The sequence below is a fragment of the Schistocerca gregaria genome, chromosome 3, assembly GCF_023897955.1.
Source record: "Schistocerca gregaria isolate iqSchGreg1 chromosome 3, iqSchGreg1.2, whole genome shotgun sequence".
Classification (NCBI taxonomy): domain Eukaryota; kingdom Metazoa; phylum Arthropoda; class Insecta; order Orthoptera; family Acrididae; genus Schistocerca; species Schistocerca gregaria.
Genome location: NC_064922.1, coordinates 386,085,648 through 386,106,977, shown reverse-complemented (window position 1 = coordinate 386,106,977; position 21,330 = coordinate 386,085,648). Strand labels below are relative to the sequence as shown.

Genomic DNA, 21,330 nt, shown 5'->3' with positions numbered 1-21,330 from the left:
GACACGTACGTAACCGTCCTGTCTAATCACCTGCATCCACTCGCGTCCATTGTGCATTCCGACGAACTTGGGAAATTCCAGCAACTGAGAAAGTTTGAAGTGTTATGGGCAGTGCCCTCCAACCACCTCCGGATTTTGACGATCTAACGCTCCAATTGACCAGAATTTGACACGATATTTCTGAGGAGGACAGCGAAAAACTCTGCCAATTATTGCCAATCGAATGACTACTTGGATAAGAGCCAAAGGTGGACCAATGCGTTGTTGTCTTGATCAATTTGCGAAGCTCTTTCTCCGCAATAAATCATCGAATTTTTCTGAACTTGTAATCGTTTTGTTTGTCTACACATGTACATCATATCTACCGATCTCCGCCGCATTCAGATAATTTATTTAATTTATGAAAAAAATTATGGGATTTTAAATTTCATGTTTAGAAAAAATTCAAATTTTGTAGTTAATCATCGCAATTTTTACCACAGTTTTTAATAGATTTTGAAAATTCTAGAGTTTCATACACCAGTAAGTATGGTTTGTATGCTATGCAAAATTCATCGAATAATCTCTCTTACGTATGAAGAAAAGTGTACCTGTAGGAACAAATGCAGCCAATAGTAAGTGAAAAAATGATGAAAATTTCCCATCTAACGTAAATTATTTTGTTATAATTTTGAACTTCCACGGCTATGAATGGAATCCTGAATCCTTCCTGGTCATGCTGACAAAGTTGTATGAATTTATTTGTAAAAGTATAGCCAGTGGAAATTAAAATGTCCCGCGGTGCCTCTCCTGCTCCAAGTCGGCCCGTTTGACGTCCTACCCCCGTTAAGCAGATGGTCATAATGCTGCGGCCCTTCAGTATAAATTACGAAGAAATTATTTACATGGGAGAATTTTCCAAGGAAAGATTGTGTGGAAGAGAGGAGAGGAAGAAGTCTTAGAATATTGTATGAAATATAAACTGAACCAAGTTGTCAGCAAATTAAGAAAAAGACACAATACAGCGGAAGTTAAAGGGCGTCAGTTCGATACCTGTAGTAACATGGATCTGCTAGAGTATTTTTCCTATTAAATTACAGAAACTATATCTAAGCCCTCACAGGCTGATACGAGATGAAAAATCTTAAAATTCAGAAGCACACGACAACAAATTCATACCTCGCTTCAATTTACTCAAGAGTCTCTCTGTGTTTCACACACAGTACAGAGGTAGAGGGAAAGAAAGACAGATAGACAGACTGATGTTACAAGTGGAGGAGGAGAATGTAAAGTCTGAAACGGAAGACTAATGACAGTCAACATCGACGTCATACAGTAAGTGGGAGGTGGAGCGTAATGCTTTGCAGAACTTCTTCATTAGGACAGTGATATTTTTGTTGTATTTTCTTTGGTTTGGTCAGTGTGCTTTGCAGTTGGAGTCCCCGGCACTGTTTAGACAGCTGCCCTTTAAGAGAACATCTGTGCAAACTAAACATTTCCGGGCGACAACGGTATTTAGGCGGGCTGGTGAGGACACTGATTGTCGGGAAAACACGGCCACGTCACGTGCGGGAGAATGGATTTTAATCTACGTACACAAAAGAGTAATGTCCGCAGCGAAAGCCGTTTGTTGTTACTGACAGTGGAATGATAACCAAGAACGAATTTTACATCTCATATATGAGAACAGCGTAGGTGCTTCCAGGGAAAAGTACTTTCGATTATAACTGCGAATATGGACTTATTCCAGTGGCTGAAATCCAATATTCAAAAGATGAATTCTCGAAAATATGATGAGGTACGTTTTCAAAGACTTGAAATAAGCAAAAAATATAAAACCCTAAGAAGGACCTCATAACGAATTGTTTCAATAAGGACTCGGTTAATTGTTTGTTATGACGTTTTGACAGCTACAACTTTCTCTGTAGGAATCAACGAGGATTACGCAGAAAGCGAACTTGTGAAATACAGCTCTGTCTTTTCGCCCATGAGATTCAGAAGTTGATGCCATATTCCTTCACTCCTCGACGGCGCGATTCGCTATTGAACAAAATACCAACTTACGGAGTGCTGGATCAATTATACAATGCAATGAATAATTCCTAGCGAACAGAACTCAGCATCGCCATACTTGAAATGGAGAAAGTAGTTCGGGTTTATCCCGAAAGAGTTCTACAGGGCCTTGCTGTTTGCAACATATCGGGCGTCTCAGTTAAGAGTGGCCGGGTGCATTTTCTTCGGTGTTTCGGCATATAGTTAGGTCTCGTTTTTGCAGTCATCCCTAGTAAATACTGCTCATTATGTCCTCCACGCATCGCTCGGTGTCGACGAAAAGTGTCAGTTTGTTTTCCCTTCCAAATAAAATTATTTTTAAAGCGAAATTTTAAGTGTTCATTCGATACAGCGATCACAAATTAGTCTAGTGCGATATCTGTTTTATCGACATGTGTTAACAAGGACGGTAAAACACGAAGATTAACCAACACTCCAGTAGTGATTCAGGAGCGCTGCTACATGGCGGAAGCAGTCAACGCGGACCTCAGTTCCAGAATTGGGAATTCGTTCTTGTTTTGTCGGATTTGTAGTCCGACGCAGCCTTTTCCATTCAGTTGTTCTTCAACCGGAACTTCATATTACAGAAAACTGCTCTACCGTCTAAACTGTGCGGTTTTATATATATCTGCAGTTCATTGATTCTTTAGCTATGAAAGATCTACAGTCTTCTATCCCAACTCTTCCTTTACAGTCTGATCGTTTTCTACGTTAGGTCTGCGGAAAAAAATGCTTAAAATGATCACAGAAAATTAGTAAAAACTAGATGTATAGGGTATTAAAAAACTATCCAGTATTTCAGGGGATAACTGTACGCATCAAAACAAGAAAAAAAGTCTTGTAACAATGGGTCCTACAAAGCATACATTCTGATATATGTCCACTTGCTCAGAGGAGGTGCTCAACATAATGTCCATTCTTCTTAATTCATGCCTCTGCCCTTCGGTGTAAGAAATATCGTCCCCTTTGAAATCTACCTGGTTGGTTCTGAATGTCCTTAGGTGTACGGAAAACACTGTTGTGTAATTGTTACGCATAGTTTATTGGAATAGCATAGACCAACTGCTTCATGTACCCTCATAACCAGAGCTCTGCTGGATTAGGTCCGGGTAACGAGAAGGCCACGGTATGGGACCTCCCCGGCCAATCCACCGGTTTCCAAATATCCTCGTCAGGTGCCGACGCACAATGTAGAGAAAATGTGCTGGTGCGCCGTCAAGGATGAGCTACATCTGCAGTCTGTCCTGGCATGGCAGATCCTCCAGCAAGATGGGCAGTACGTTCTTCAGAAAACACTGATAAATGGCCCCAGTTAATCTCTGCAGTTGCACGTATGGCCCTAGTAATCTACCGCCAAGAACGCCTTCCCATCCATAGATTGAAAAGCGATCCTGATGGCTTGTTTCTTGAACTGCACGGGGATTTTTATCGGACCTCACATATTGATTACAGAAATTGACAACGCCTTCTCATGTAAACCCTGCTTCATCAATAAACAAAATCTTGGAGACAAATTGTCGATCTGCACCACGCTGCCGCAAGAACCACTGGCACAACTGCACTGTGACAGGATGGCCTTTCACCCTAAGGGCCTGGACGCACTGAACATGGTACAGATACAACAATTGAAGTACCACCCAGACCAGAGGATGACTAACATCTTCAGCTGGTGCTATTCATCACAAACTGGTTCCAGTATTGTCTTCCACTAACCTAGAAAGTGCTCCTCCACTTCAGGGGTAGAAACTGAACGAGGCCTTCCACTGTCTACTTTGTTGGGTGCTACGGAGCCTGTTTCCCCAAGACGCTGAACAGCTTAACAGATGGTACCCTGCTTGCCGGAAATCGTTCAGTGTACAGATTATGGGCTCTCAAATTGACCCCATCTGCTAAACCATAGCAGTAAATCATGTCTGTCATTTCCCTTGCGGAATAAAAGGCCTCCATTGGTAGGTTGTGTCAGAGTATCTGCAAGAGAAAAAAAAAGGTTCAAATGGCTCTGAACACCATGGGACTTAACTTCTGAGGTCATCAGTCCCCTAGAACTTAGAACTACTTAAACGTAACTAACCTAAGAACATCACACACATCCATGTCCGAGGCAGGATTGGAACCTGCGACCGTAGCGTCGCGCGGCCCCAGACTGAAGCGCCTAGAACCGCTCGGCCACACCGGCCGGCAAAGAGAGAAAAACCGCACTACAAACATTATAATAATATGTACTTTAAACGTGACTTGCAAGTAGGTCAACCATCATGGTGCGCACCCGGAGTTATCAGAAACGTACGCGAACGTAACTAGGTGTAACAAGACTGCAGTACAGTCGCGCAACGTAAACGGAACAGTTCACTGCAAACCAGTGAGCCAACTGGTGTTTACATCGATACTGCACGGCAGTATCGCAGTACGCTGTTGACCCTGGTATGACACGGAGCGCCCCTGCGAATACGGTGCTCATATCCGCAACTACATGTCGATGATGCCTTCCTACTTCGCAATGTTCCACGCCAGAGGCTGTAATTAACGTTAATTATCGAGTAGTCATCTGTAGAAGGACAATTAATGTATTACCATGGATGTAGTCACAAGAGTTTCCCTTATGAACACGTGATCATATGACGTATGACAATATATACGTTTGTAGGACCCATGGTTATAAGAAATATTTGTCTTGTTTTGATGCATACTATCAACCCTGAAACATTAGATAGTTTTTTTACCACCCTGTGTATACATAATTTCATGTGTTCAAACCTAGACCATATGGCACATTAGTTTATACTTCTATTTTCACCAATATGAACATTTCATTACGGAAATTAAACGATTATATGTCACATCAAAAAACTGTATTTTGAAAATTACTTCCACCGCTTACATTGAACCCTTCCCTGTTTCCTATATGTCGGTTGTTATCAAAGAGTCTGTGAAATATGGAAGGTAAGTTGTTAGCGGACACAACTTACTATGTGTGATGCAGAAACTGGAGACTCATTACATACAGTAGTCAGGACTCGAAAACTCACCAGTAGAGATATACTCACAGAGGTAACAGTGGACATTCATACCATTCAAAGCAACAAGCATCAATCAGTTTGAAACTGAGATCCAGAAGAAAATTTACCCAGGCGAGAGTGACATTCCTTAATAGATTCAAACTGTTATCACACATTATCTTAAACTAAAACTTGAATATTGCTGGTCACTATGGGATCCGTACCAGATAGAATTGACAGAGGAAATAGAGAAGAGTCACAGAAGAGCAGAACGTTACGTTACGGGTTCAAGTAGTAGTAAGCATGAAAGCATCACAGAGATATTCAACCAACTCCAGTGACGAACACTGCAGGAGAAGCGCTCTGAATAATGGTGTGGTTTACTATTGAAGTTCTGAGAGACTACTTTCCTAGGAAAGGCAACCAATATAATTCTCCTTCCTACGTATATATCGCGAAAAGATTATGAAGGTAAAATTAGAGAAACTGCGGCCCATACGGAGGCTTCCTAGCAATCGGTCTTCCTACGAATCATTCACGACTGGATCAGCAAAAGGCAAAGTAACAGTGGTACACGGAGGTTACTCCGTGTACCCTACTCCACACTTGCATTGCAGTGTATAGATGTACTCGTAGATATAGATATCATATGCTGCATGAGTTGTATTATTTTGATGTTTGAAATAAATCTCTGCCTCACATCAAAATAAATTACTTTAATTACTTCAAGAACAATCTGCTCTTTTAATTAGAATTTTATTAAGCTTGTCAGTCATTGGCCGCTTAAACGACCAATCAGAAACGCACTCTAACCAGACAGGCGTGAAACACCGAAGCTAGTTAGTTACACCGTCTTGAACCAGTTTTTGGAGAGCCACCACGTCAGTTGAGTGTATTGAATATGTTTTCACATAAAAGTGATTTAGTGAGTTAAAAGTGCCTCAGAGAATGTATATATGCAAATTTGCAAGTGAATAACTTCGAACGATTGTTCAAGTCGCGTAGAACTGATTTTATGAACTTGCAATGATTCTTGATAAGTGAGTATTAGACTCCCGCGAACTTATGTTGAAGCATTACTGTTAGACTGGCTCTAAAGACTTATTTCCTTTTTTTTAAAAGGGCAATGTGGCATCTTCTTATTTCGAGATTTTCATTATAGTACCGTTGAAGTTCTCCCCTGTCCTCACACCGCTAGACTGCTTCCTGCGCAGTTTTGTAAAGGCTCTGGTGTATCGAACCAAGATTAGAGACCTACAGGACTTGAAGGTACGCATTCGCAATGCATTTTAACATGTCATTATGTGGATCTTGAATCGTACTTTAAGCGAAATGGAATTCAGACTAGATATTATCCGTGGCACTAAGGGGGCACACATTGATGTGCACGAAAGAGAAAACGGAACTTTATGAGCTATTTTATCACATGTTGAAAACCTTTTGTTAATATCTAGTGTAATTTTAAAGGTATTAAGGTCTTTAGTTAATAACCATGTTATAAGACTAAACAATTTTAAACAGGACAAACTCAAACGAAAAAATAAAAAAAAATCGGCAAGAAATCCAGGTAAATATGCTCCAGTCTCATCTACCCCCCGCGATACAGTTTATGGTAGCTTATGGATTATGTGAATAAATGTACTGGGTGATCAAAAAGTCAGTATAAATTTGAAAACTGAATAAATCACGGAATAATGTAGATAGAGAGGTACAAATTGACACACGTGCTTGGAATGACATGGGGTTTTATTAGAACCAAAAAAATACAAAAGTTAAAAAAATGTCCGACAGATGGCGCTTCATCTGATCAGAATAGCAAAAATTAGCATAACAAAGTAAGACAAAGCAAAGATGATGTTCTTTACAGGAAATGCTAAATATGTCCACCATTATTCCTCAAAAATAGCTGTAGTCAAGGAATAATGTTGTGAACAGCACTGTAAAGGATGTCCGGTGTTATGGCGAGGTTGGCGTCAGATGTTGTTCTTCAGCATCCCTAGAGATGTCGGTCGGTCACGATACACTTGCGACTTCAGGTAACCCCAAAGCCAATAATCGCACGGACTGAGGTCTGGGGACCTGGGAGGCCAGGCTCCTCTTATACACGATTGTCATGTGCAGTCACTGATGTTTTGCTGTCCAGAGCCATCTGTCGGACATTTTGTGAACTTGTTTTTTTTTTTTTGTTCTAATAAAACCCCGTGTTATTCGAAGCTTGTGTGTGTCAATTTTTACCTCTCTACCTACATTATTCCGTGGTTTATGAAGTTTTCAAATTTATGCTGACTTTTTGATCACCCAGTAGATACAGTGTGACTTGAACTGTAAAACTATCATAGACTATAATAAATAAGTATAGACTACTACAGTTTTCCTAGTAGCTTTGGTCATTCAATTTCGTACCTCCATTACTTGTACGTTGGGTATGTTTCATACCTATCGGGATTCACTAACAACGATCGCCTTCTTTCCGTATGCGATCAGTGTCTTACTAGATACCCCTGAAAAACGGAAACGGTGAGCTGTCTATAACCTGAGAGAGGATATATAAAGGGCCGGGTGACCTGCGGGACATTTTTGTTCTGCATAATTATTCTCCCGTCTGTTACTTAAAAGCAAATAGTATTTACAGCAAAATTGAAACTGTCAATATTTAGTTCAGGTTTTATTCGAAAATTATTGACTTGCGACATGGAACAGAGGGATGCTGTAGTAAAAATAAAGAAAACAATACCGATTTATCAAATAGCGCTAGAAAACGCAATTTCCTGAACTAAAGGGTTAAATAAAAAAACCGCAAAACAAAAGTTCATCACAAAGACATTGAAATAGCTGGGGTAGTACTTGCCAACCTAAATATGTATATAATGTGTGTATATAGATCACCTACTGGTAACGTTTCAGTCTTCCTCAGAAATTTTGCACTATTACTAGAAAAAGCTTGTCACAACAACTTAAAAAAAGTATAATAATATGTGGCGATCTCAACATTGATTTCCTTGAAGAATCTGCTCGAAAGTCCCAATTAGTAAATTTAATGATGTCATTCAACTTAAATATGAAAGTTATATGTCCTACGAGATTAAACAACTATCTTGAACAGGTTGCTACTAACACTAATTGCACTGTAAAAATTATAGCTGTTGGTTTTTCAGATCACAGTGCTCTAACAATATATTCTAATCCACCACTCAGTGTACTCCCACCAGGAGAAACAGTTATTAAATGTAGAAGGTATAGTGATAGCAACATAAACAACTTTGTACTTAGCTTAGAGAAAGAAGACTGGCAAAGTGTACTTACTTCCTCAACAACAAATGAAAAATATGACAATTTTCTGCACATAATTGAATATTACTTTAATTGCCATTTCCCAGAGAAAATAAAGACTATCACTAACAAAAAAAGAATGCTTGGCTCACAAAAGGTATTAAAACTTCATCAGAAAAGATGAGACTGCTGCACATTCTTAGCAAACTGGACGGTGGCAAATCCAGAGAGTTCAAAGTATACCATAAAAATTAGAAAAACACATACAGGAGAGTTATCAAATGGGCTAAAAAAGCTCATAATAATAAAACAATTAGGTGCTGTTCCAACAAATGTAAGAACATCTGGGGTATAGTAAATGAACAGACTGGTAGAAAGTTAAGGATAGAGGATAAAATCACACTAAATATAGAAGGACAAAAGAATTGAAAACGCACATAAAATTGCCAATAACTTGAACGGCTATTTTTCAGAAATTTCCACAAATCTCCTATCCAACTCTTCAAATACTGTTCACTCTCCTCCCACAAATCTCCTGACTAACTCTCCAAACAATGCACACTCTTGTCTCAAAAATAATACTCCTCTGAACTCCTTTTTCCTATCTCCTACTACACCATATGAAATTGAAGATATTATTAAAAAAAGAGTCAAAAAGATTTATTCTGCAGGGCATGATCTGATACCCTGCTTCTTACTTTATAAGTGTTCAATTTACATCAGTGGACCCCTGTCAAATACCATAAATACCTCATTTCTAGAGGGAACATTTCCAAACCAGCTAAAATTTGCTATTATTATATCTCTCTACAAGAAGGGAGAGAAAACGCACATGACAAACTATAGGCCAATTGCTATACTATCTGCCTTCTCAAAAATATTTGAATACTGTATGTTAACTAGATTAGAAATGTGTCTAAATTCGAACATCATAATCACATCTTCCCAATATGGATTTTGGAAAAATAGGTCCACCACACATGCTCTGTATGCATTTCTAGAAAAGTGCTCAAGTTTTGTTGACCATAGACAACTTGCTGTCGGTATATTTTTTGATCCGTCCAAGGCCTTTGACATGGTCGACAACAAGCTGCTGCTTATGAATCTCCATAATTATGGGATTAGAGGTGTAGACCACAATTGGTTCCATAGCTACCTTAGTCAAAGAAAGCAATATGTAGAAATAAGAAAATCAGAGACATTCAGGCATTCAGGTCAGATATACTACATACAACAAATGGTGTCCCTCAGGGATCTGTCCTTGACCCTGTTCTTTTCATATTGTTCATAAATGGTCTTCCAGAACACTTACCAAATGCCAGCTCCTTTCTGTATGCGGACGACACAAATATCCTGATAACCAGTAGAAGTGACACATTGCAAGATGCAGTTAATGAAACTACTTGTCATTTACAATCGTGGTTTTAAGCAAATAGACTACTCATAAATACTCAAAAAACTGTAAGTATGAACTTCCATACTAGACAAAATCTAACCCCCTTCGATGCAGTTATAGTTATCGGCAAAGATGACGTTACGTACAAGCAGGACACCAAATTTCTTGGACTTACCATCAGTAACACACTAAATTGGAAACCACATATTAAGGCATTGTCACAAAAGCTTAGTAAAACCTCCGATCTATTACGATCATTAAAAGACACAGCCAGTTTAGAGACCTTGAAGCTGGTGTACCATGCCCTGTTTGAGTCTGTCTTGGGGTATGGCCTAATCTTCTGGGGAAAGAGTTCTGATTCTCTCACAGTTTTCAAGCTACAAAAACAAGTAGTAAGAATAATGAAATGTAAAAAAAGAACTGATCACTGTAAACCACTACTTCAACAGCTAAAAATCCTGCCACTGCCATGCTTCTACATATTGGAACTAGCTTGTTTTACAGTACAGCACTTGGATGCCCTCGACAGAAATGCAGACTGCCACACACATGACACCAGAAACAAAACACAGTTATAAATTATAGCCCACAACACAAAATTATATGTGAATGGGTTTAAAGGTATGGGCATTAAAATACACAACCACCTCCCAACAGACATAAAAACAAGCAAAAACCCATAAATCATGAGAACTAAATTAAAGGAATTGCTACTAAATCACTGTTTCTATTCTGTACATGAATTTCTTGAAACAAAATTTTAATTGCTTGCAATAAGCTGTTTATTCAGTTATAGATGTTTCTACTTAGTAAGATAATTTAATTATTGTATCTTATCTATATTCTGTCTGTATGTCATATAGGCCTATGTATTCTGCTATGTGAACTATGTACCACAATATTTTAATTACTTTTAATAAGCTGTCTATTCACTTGTAGATATTTCTACTTAATAAGATAATTTAACTATTGTTTGTTACTCATGTTCTGTCTGTATCTCATATATGTATTCTACTATGTGATCTATGTACTACAATATTTTAATTACTTGTAATAAGCTGTATATGCACTGGTAGATATTTCTACTTAGTAATATAATTTAATTATTGTTTGTTACTCCTATTCTGTCTGTATTTCTTATATGTATTCTGTATGCACCACTTTCATCTCTCATCAGACACCACCTTTTTTATATTTTGTCTATATATCTTGTATGTATTCTGCTATGTGAGTTATGTACCACTACTGTCATCTCTCATCATATACCATCTTCACATAATTTCTCAAATTGACTTGTCCTATATCATGATGTGCATTGCTGTACAAATTGTATGATCTAAAGGACCAATAATAAATCAAATCAAATCGAAATCAAACCATTTAGTAGAACTTATATAAAACAAGGTTTCTGTTATTCATAAGCAACTTTTGCAATTTATCAATAATTACAGGAAAACCTTGCCTCTGATCATGATGAAGAATGTACTATTGAGTACAAAATAACAACAATGACTATATATGTTTTTCATTTTCGCGCATGTAAACTGCACTTGCAATTAAAAGTTATTGCTTTGTTACTTGTACATAAAAGCGCAGAAATTAGGTTATCATCAAATTTTAATTATTTAAAAATCGTAACTTATATTTTGTAAGGATGTAAGATACACAATTAAACAACACTGAATGATGTGCAGTCCTAATTATGTGCAAAACAAAAAAAAAAAAATACAAAACGAAGTCGTCGGCTCCCAGTTTCTAGCTTACACCTTAATATACACTGAGGTGACAAAAGTCACAGGATGCCTCCTGATATCGTGTTGGACCATCTTCCGCCAGGCGAGATGCAGCAACTCGACGTGGCATGGACTCAGTAAGCCATTAGAAGCCCCTGCAGAAATACTGAGCCGCACTTCCTCTATAACCATCCGTAATTGCATAGCTGTTGCCGGGGCAGTAATTTGTGCACCACAGACCTCTCGGTTACATCGCATAAATATTTGATGGGATTCACATCGGGTGATCTGGGTGGCCAATTCATTCGCTCTAATTGTCCAGAAAGTTCTTCAAACCAACGCCGAACAAATCTGGCTTGGTGATATGGCGCATTGTTATCCATAAAAATTCCATCGTTATATAGGAACACGAAGCCCATGAAGGGCTACAAATGATCTCCAAGTAGCCGAACACAAGCATTCTCAGTCTGTGATCGGTTCATTGGGACCAGAGAACTAAGTCCATACCGTGTAAACACAGCTGACACTATTATGGAGCCACCATCAGCTTACACAATGCCTTGTTGACAACTTGGGTCCATGGCTTCGCGAGGTAAGTACCACACTCGAGCCGTACCAGCTGAAAACGGGACTCGTTAATAAGACCACGGTTTTCCAGTCGTCTAGCGTCCAACAGATATGGTCACGAGCCCAGGAGAGGCGCTGCAGGCCACGTCGTGACGTTAGCAAAGACGCTCGTGTGTGTCGTCTGCTACCATATCACACTAACCCAAAATTTTGCTACAATGCCCCAATGGACAGGTGTCAGTAAATCCCATACTGATTTCCGCGATTATGTCACGCAGTGTTGCTTCTTTGTTAGCAGTAACAACTCTACGCAAACGCCCCTGCTCTCGGTCGTTAAGTGAAGGCAGTCGCCCACTGTGTTGTCCGTATGAGAGGTAATGCCTGAAATTTGGTATTCTCGGCACACTCTGAACACTGTGGACCTCGGAATACTGAATCCCCTAACGATCTTCGAAATGGAATGTTCCATCACCAACTATCATTCCGAATTCAAAGTCCGTTAATTCCTAATCGGCATCCATAATAACGTCGGAAACGTTTCCACATGAAAAACCTGGGCACAAATGACAGCTCCGCGAATGCACTGCTCTTTTATAACTCGAGCAAACGATACTACCGCCATAAGTACGAGGGGTAACATTGCCGCGGGCGGAGCTTGTGTAGTACGCATTTCTGCCACTAGACGTGTATAGCACACCTCATTGCTAGCTCAGTGCCACCTGTGTTGTCACCTGCCTTGTTCTCTTCATTTGCTGTGATTGCTTTTGTTAGCGCTGTTTTCTTCCTGTTTCGTTTTGTAATGATGGAAATTTTACGTGAACAACGTGCAGGTCCTCCCCCCATGAACCATGGACCTTGCCGTTGGTGGGGAGGCTTGCGTGCCTCAGCGATACAGATGGCCGTACCGTAGGTGCAACCACAACGGAGGGGTATCTGTTGAGAGGCCAGACAAACGTGTGGTTCCTGAAGAGGGGCAGCAGCCTTTTCAGTAGTTGCAGGGGCAACAGTCTGGATGATTGACTGATCTGGCCTTGCAACATTAACCAAAACGGCCTTGCTGTGCTGGTACTGCGAACGGCTGAAAGCAAGGGGAAACTACAGCCGTAATTTTTCCCGAGGACATGCAGCTTTACTGTATGATTAAATGATGATGGCATCCTCTTGGGTAAAATATTCCGGAGGTAAAATAGTCCCCCATTCGGATCTCCGGGCGGGGACTACTCAGGAGGATGTCGTTATCAGGAGAAAGAAAACTGGCGTTCTACGGATCGGAGCGTGGAATGTCAGATCCCTTAATCGGGCAGGTAGGTTAGAAAATTTAAAAAGGGAAATGAATAGGTTAAAGTTAGATATAGTGGGAATTAGTGAAGTTCGGTGGCAGGAGGAACAAGACTTCTGGTCAGGTGACTACAGGGTTATAAACACAAAATCAAATAGGGGTAATGCAGGAGTAGGTTTAATAATGAATAGGAAAATAGGAATGCGGGTAAGCTACTACAAACAGCATAGGGAACGCATTATTGTGGCCAAGATAGATACGAAGCCCACACCTACTACAGTAGTACAAGTTTATATGCCAACTAGCTCTGCAGATGATGAAGAAATTAGAGAAATGTACGATGAAATAAAAGAAATTATTCAGATAGTGAAGGGAGACGAAAATTTAATAGTAATGGGTGACTGGAATTCGAGTGTAGGAAAAGGGAGAGAAGGAAACATAGTAGGTGAATATGGATTGGGGCTAAGAAATGAAAGAGGAAGCCGCCTAGTAGAATTTTGCACAGAGCATAACTTAATCATAGCTAACACTTGGTTCAAGAATCATAAAAGAAGTTTGTATATATGGAAGAATCCTGGAGATACTAGAAGTTTTCACATAGATTATATAATGGTAAGACACAGATTTAGGAACCAGGTTTTAAATTGTAACACATTTCCAGGGGCAGATGTGGACTCTGACCACAATCTATTGGTTATGACCTGTAGATTAAAACTGAAGAAACTGCAAAAATGTGGGAAATTAAGGAGATGGGACCTGGATAAACTGAAAGAACCAGAGGTTGTACAGAGTTTCAGAGAGAGCATAAGGGAACAATTGACAGGAATAGGGGAAAGAAATACAGTAGAAGAAGAATGGGTAGCTCTGAGGGATGTAGTAGTGAAGGCAGCAGAGGATAAAGTAGGTACAAAGACGAGGGCTGCTAGAAATCCTTGGGTAACAGAAGAAATATTGAATTTAATTGATGAAAGGAGAAAATATAAAAATGCAGTAAATGAAGCAGGCAAAAAGGAATACAAACGTCTCAAAAATGAGATCGACAGGAAGTGCAAAATGGCTAAACAGGGATGGCTAGAGGACAAATGTAAGGATGTAGAAGCTTATCTCACTAGGGGTAGGATAGATACTGCCTACAGGAAAATTAAAGAGACCTTTGGAGAGAAGAGAACCACGTGTATGAATATCAAGAGCTCAGATGGCAGCCCAGTTCTAAGCAAAGAAGGGAAGGCAGAAAGGTGGAAGGAGTATATAGAAGGTTTATACAAGGGCGATGTACTTGAGGACAATATTATGGAAATAGAAGAGGATGTAGATGAAGACGAAATGGGAGATATGATACTGCGTGAAGAGTTTGACAGAGCACTGAAAGACCTGAGTCGAAACAAGGCCCCCGGAGTAGACAACATTCCATTAGAACTACTGACGGCCTTGGGACAACCAGTCCTGAGAAAACTCTACCAGCTGGTGAGCAAGATGTATGAGACAGGCGAAATACCCTCAGACTTCAAGAAGAATATAATAATTCCAATCCCAAAGAAAGCAGGTGCTGACAGATGTGAAAATTACCGAACTATCAGTTTAATAAGCCACGGCTGCAAAATACTAACGCGAATTCTTTACAGACGAATGGAAAAACTGGTAGATGCAGACCTCGGGGAGGATCAGTTTGGATTCCATCGAAATGTTGGAACACGTGAGGCAATACTGACCTTACGACTTATCTTAGAAGAAAGATTAAGAAAAGGCAAACCTACGTTTCTAGCATTTGTAGACTTAGAGAAAGCTTTTGACAATGTTGATTGGAATACTCTTTTTCAAATTCTAAACGTGGCAGGGGTAAAATACAGGGAGCGAAAGGCTATTTATAATTTGTACAGAAACCAGATGGCAGTAATAAGAGTCGAGGGGCATGAAAGGGAAGCAGTGGTTGGGAAAGGAGTGAGACAGGGTTGTAGCCTCTCCCCGATGTTATTCAATCTGTATATTGAGCAAGCAGTAAAGGAAACAAAAGAAAAATTTGGAGTAGGTATTAAAATTCATGGAGACGAAGTAAAAACTTTGAGGTTCGCCGATGACATTGTAATTCTGTCAGAGACGGCAAAGGCCTTGGAAGAGCAGTTGAACGGAATGGACAGTGTCTTGAAAGGAGGATATAAGATGAACATTAACAAAAGCAAAACGAGGATAATGGAATGTAGTCAAATTAAATCGGGTGATGCTGAGGGAATTAGATTAGGAAATGAGACACTTAAAGTAGTAAAGGAGTTTTGCTATTTAGGAAGTAAAATAACTGATGATGGTCGAAGTAGAGAGGATATAAAATGTAGACTGGCAATGGCAAGGAAAGCGTTTCTGAAGAAGAGAAATTTGTTAACATCGAATATAGATTTATGTATCAGGAAGTCGTTTCTGAAAGTATTTGTTTGGAGTGTAGCCATGTATGGAAGTGAAACATGGACGATAACTAGTTTGGACAAGAAGAGAATAGAAGCTTTCGAAATGTGGTGCTACAGAAGAATACTGAAGATAAGGTGGATAGATCACGTAACTAATGAGGAGGTATTGAATAGGATTGGGGAGAAGAGAAGTTTGTGGCACAACTTGACTAGAAGAAGGGATCGGTTGGTAGGACATGTTTTGAGGCACCAAGGGATCACAAATTTAGGATTGGAGGGCAGCGTGGAGGGTAAAAATCGTAGAGGGAGATCGAGAGATGAGTACACTAAGCAGATTCAGAAGGATGTAGGTTGCAGTAGGTACTGGGAGATGAAGCAGCTTGCACAGGATAGAGTAGCATGGAGAGCTGCATCAAACCAGTCTCAGGACTGAAGACAACAACAACAACAACAACGTGCAGGTGTGTGAATTTTGTTTTCTACTGGGTAGAAGTGCTGCTGAAACTGCTTTAACGTTGAAACATCTTACCAACCTGACCCTATGGGAAAAACTCAAGTGTACGAGCGTTTTGCTCGATTCAAAAATGGCGACATAGCTACTAACGATAAACCTCGATCTGGACGTCCGTCAACTGCCCCAGCCGACGAAAATATTGAAAAATTCGACAGCTTATGATCACAGACCGTCGACAGACAACTGATCGTCTGTCAGGGATTAGTGGGTTATCTTCGTGCTCGGTTCAGCGTATTTTAACGAAAGATCGGGAATGAATAGGGTTCCTGCCAAGTTTGATTTTCGGCTTCTGACTGATAATCAAACTGAACGTCGAGCTGAAACATGTCGTGCTTTGAAAAACAGCATGAAACTAATCCAGATTTTCCGTCAAAAGTCATTACTGGTGAACAGTCATGGTGTTATCAGGACACCGATTTGACAACATTGAAGAAATCAAGGAAAAAAAAGGGAAGAGCTGTCAGCCGTTTCTGAAAATAACTACAAAAAATGTTTCGAACAGTGGAATGTATTACACTGAAGCGCCAAAGAAACTGGTATATGCATGCGTATTCCAATACAATGGTATGTAAACAGGCACAATATGGAGCTGCGGTCTGCAACGCCTATGTAACTGGTTCAAATGGCTCTGAGCACTATGGGACTTAACTGCTGAGTTCATCAGTCCTCTAGAACTTAAAACTAATTAAACCTAACTAAGCTAAGGACATCACACACATCCATGCCCGAGGCAGGATGCGAACCTGCGACCGTAGCGGTCGCGCGGCTCAAGACTGTAGCGCCTAGAACCGCTCGGCCACTTAGGCCCGCCTCCTATGTAAGACAAAAAGTGTATGGTTACTGCTGCTACAGTGGCAGGTTATCAATATTTAAGTGAGTTTGTACATGGTGTTATAGTCAGCGCACAAGCCATAGGACACATTGTCTGCGAGGTAGGGATGAAGTAGGGATCTTCCCGTATGGCCATTTCGCAAGTCTACTGTGACTCTAAGGAATGAGGTAAAACATCAAATCTTTGGCATCGATGCGGCCGAAAAATATCCTATTAGAACGGACCCAAAGACGACTGAACTGAAACGTTCAACGTGACAAAAGTCAAATCCTTCTGCAAACTGCTGAAGTTTTCAGTGCTGGGCCATCAACAAGTGTCAGCGTGCAAACCATTCAGCGAAACATCATGGATATGGGCTTTCGGAGCCGAAGGCCCCCTCATGAAAGTATGATATGACTACACGACACAAAGCGTTACACCTCACCTGGGCTCGTCAACACCGTCACTGGACTGTTGATGTCTGAAAACATGTTGCCTGCAAGGACGAATCTCGTTTCAAATTGTATCGAGCGGATGGACGTGTATGGGTATGGAACAACGTCATGAATCCATGGACCCTGAATGTCAGCAGGGGACGGGTGTGGGGCGTGTGCAGTTGGAGTGAAATGGGTCCCCTAATACGTCTAGATACGACTCTGACAGGTGACACGTGCGTAAGCATCCTGTCTGATCACCTGCATCCATTCATGTCCATTGTGCATTCCGACTGACTTGGTAAATTCCAGCAAGTGAGAAAGTTTGGAGTCTAATGGGCAGTGCCCTCCAACCAGCTCAGGATTTTGAAGATCTGACGTGCCAATTGACCAGAATTTGATATGAGATTCTTCAGGAAGACAGCGAAAAACTCTGCCAATTATTGCCAATCGAATGACTGCTTGCATAAGAGCCAAAGGTGAACCAATGTGTTGTTGACTAGTTCAATTTGCGAAGCTCTTTCTCCGTAAAAAATCATCAAATTTGTCTGAATCTGTAATCGTTTTGTTTGTCTACACATGTACATCATATCTACCTATCTCCGCCCTATTAAGATAATTCGGATGCTTTATTTATTTATTTTTTATTTATTTGACAGTATTTACCAGACTCGAACTTCGTTCATAAAACTTGACAACTGATGAGAAGTTAGATCGTTTGAATAAGTATAGTTCCTCAACATCTGACAAACTGTTCACTGCACTCTTCGAATTCTGACAAAGACATGTCCATTGTGCATTCTAACGGACACCCCACACTCCCAGAATTGCTCCAGAGTGGCTCCAGGAACACTCTTCTCAGTTGAAACACTTCTGCTGGCTACCAAACTTTCCAGACGTGAACATCATGAGCATATCTGGGATGCCTTGCAACGTGCTGTTCAGAAGAATCTCCATCCCCTCGTACTCTTACGGATTTATGGATAGCCCTGCAGGATTCCTGGTGTCAGTTCCCTCCAGCCCTGCATCAGACATTAGTCGAGTTAATGCCACGTTGTGTCGCGATGTTGAAAATATATAGCTTATAAATAATAATTCTAGTTTTTCTGGGTTGTTATTGTTGTGGTCTTCAGCCCTGAGACTGGTTTGGTGCAGCTCTCCATGCTACCCTATCCTGTGCAAGCTTCTTCATCTCCCAGTACTTGCTGCAACCTACATCCTTCTGAATCTGTTTAGTGTATTCATCTCTTGATCTCCTTCTACGATTTTACCCTCCACGCTGTCCTCCAATGCTAAATTTGCGATTCCTTGATGCCTCAGAATATATCCTACTAACGGTTCCTTCTTCTTGTCAAGTTGTGGCTCAAACTCCTCTTGTCCCTAATTCTATTCAATACCTCCTCATTAGTTAGGTGATCTAACCATCTAATCTTCAGTATTCTTCTGTAGTACAACCTTTCTAAAGCTTCTATTCTCTTCTTTTCTCAACTATTTATCATCCATGTTTCACTTCCATACATGGCTACACTCCATACAAATACTTCGAGAAACGACTTCGTGACACTTAAATCTATACTCGATGTTAACAAATTTCTCTTCTTCAGAAGCGCTTTCCTTGCCATTGCCATTCTACATTTTATATCCTCTCTACTACGACCATCATCAGTTATTTTGCTCCCCAAATAGCAAAACTCCTATACTACTTTAAGTGTCTCATTTCCTAATCTAATTCCCTCAGCATCACCCGACTTAATCCGACTACATTCCATTATCCTGGTTTTGCTTTTGTTGATGTTCATTTTACGTCCTCCTTTCAAGACACTGTCCATTCCGTTCAACTGCTCTTCCAAGTCCTTTGCTGTCTCTGACAGAATTACAATGTTATAGGCAAACCTCACAGTTTTTATTTCTTCACCATGGATTTTAATTCCTACTCCAAATTTTTGTTTTGTTTCCTTTACTGCTTGCACAATATACAGATTGAATAACATCGGGGAGAGGCTACAACCCTGTCTCACTCCCTTCCCAACCACTGCTTCCCTTTCATGTCCCTCGACTCATAACTGCCATCTGGTTTCTGTACAAATTGTAAATAGCCTTTGGCTGCCTCTATTTTACACCTGCCACCTTTAGAATTTGAAAGAGGTACCCCTTCGTATAAATGCATATCGCTATCCAGTGACTTTGTCACCGGAGTGTATGTTTCTTTCCCTACCAATACTACTGGTCGTGTATGTAATCCACATCTACATCTACATCCATACTCCGCAAGTCACCTGGCGGTGTGTGGCGGAAGGTACCTTGAGTACCTCTATCGGTTCTCCCTTCTATTCCACTCTCTCATTGTTCGTTGAAAGAAAGATTGTCGGTATGCCTCTGTGTGGGCTCTAATCTCTCTGCTTCTATCCTCGTGGTCTCTTCTCGAGATATACGTAGGAGAGAGCAATATACTGCTTGATTCCCTGGTGAAGGTATGTTCTCGAAACTTCAACAAAAGCCCGTACCGAGCTACTGAGCGTCGCTCCTGCAGAGTCTTCCACTGGAGTTTATCTATCATCTCCGTAACGCTTTCGCGATTACTAGATGATCCTGTAACAAAGCGCGCTGCTCTCCGTTGGATCTTCTCTATCTCTTCTATCAACCCTATCTGTTAGGAATACCACACCGGTGAGCAGTATTCAGGCAGTGGGCGAACAAGCGTACTGTAACCTACTTCCTTTGTTTTCGGATTGCATTTCCTTAGGATTCTTCCAATGAATCTCAGTCTGGCATCTGCTTTACCGACGGTCAACTTTATATGATCATTCCATTTTAAATCACTCCTAATGCGTACTCCCAGATAATTTATGGAATTAACTGCTTCCAGTTGCTGACCTGCGATATTGAAGCTAAATGATAAGGGATCTTTCTTTCTATGTATCCGCAGCTCATTACACGTGTCTACATTGAGATTCAATTGCCATTCCATGCACCATGCGTCAATTCGCTGCAGATCCTCCTGCATTTCAGTACAATTTTCCATTGTTACAACCTCTCGATATACCACAACATCATCCGCAAAAAGCGTCAGTGATCTTCCGATGTCATCCGCAAGGTCATTTATGTATATTGTGAATAGCAACGATCCTACGACACTCCCCCGCGGCACACCTGGAATTACTCTTACCTCGGAAGACTTCTCTCCATTGAGAATGACAAGCTGCGTTCTGTTATCCAGGAACTCTTCAATCCAGTCACACAATTGGTCTGGTAGTTCATATGCTCTTACTTTGTTCATTAAACGACTGTGGGGAACTGTATCGAACGCCTTGCGGAAGTCAAGAAACACGGCATATACCTGTGAACCCGTGTCTATGGCACTCTGAGTCTCGTGGACGAATAGCGCGATATGGGTTTCACACGATCGTCTTTTTCGAAACCCATGCTGATTCCTACAGAGTAGATTTCTAGTCTCACTATACTCGAACATAATACGTGTTCCAAAATTCTACAACTGATCGACGTTAGAGGTATAGGTCTGCAGTTCTGCACATCTGTTCGACGTCCCTTCTTGAAAACGGGGATGACCTGTGCCCTTTTCCAATCCTTTGGAACGATACGCTCTTCTAGAGACCTACGGTACACCGCTGAAAGAAGGGGGACAAGTTCCTTCACGTACTCTGTGTAAAATCGAACTGGTATCCCATCAGGTCCAGCAGCCTTTCCTCTTTTGAGCGATTTTAAATGTTTCTCTATCCCTCTGTCGTCTGTTTCGATATCTACCATGTTGTCATCTGTGCGACAATCTAGAGAAGTAACTACAGTGCAGTCTTCCTGTGTGAAGCAGCTATGGAAAAAGACATTTAGTATTTCGGCCTCTAGTCTGTCTTCCAAGAAAAGTACCAAACCGTAATTTTTGTGGGG

At 40.6% G+C, this 21,330-nt stretch overlaps 1 protein-coding gene across 1 annotated transcript in view; it reads right to left on the bottom strand.

Annotated features, from left to right (window-relative positions):
• The window catches only part of LOC126355381 (probable glutamate receptor), a 71,398-nt gene that overhangs the window by 49,892 nt on the left and 176 nt on the right, over nt 1-21,330 (bottom strand). The gene's annotated exons all lie outside the window — the stretch shown is intronic.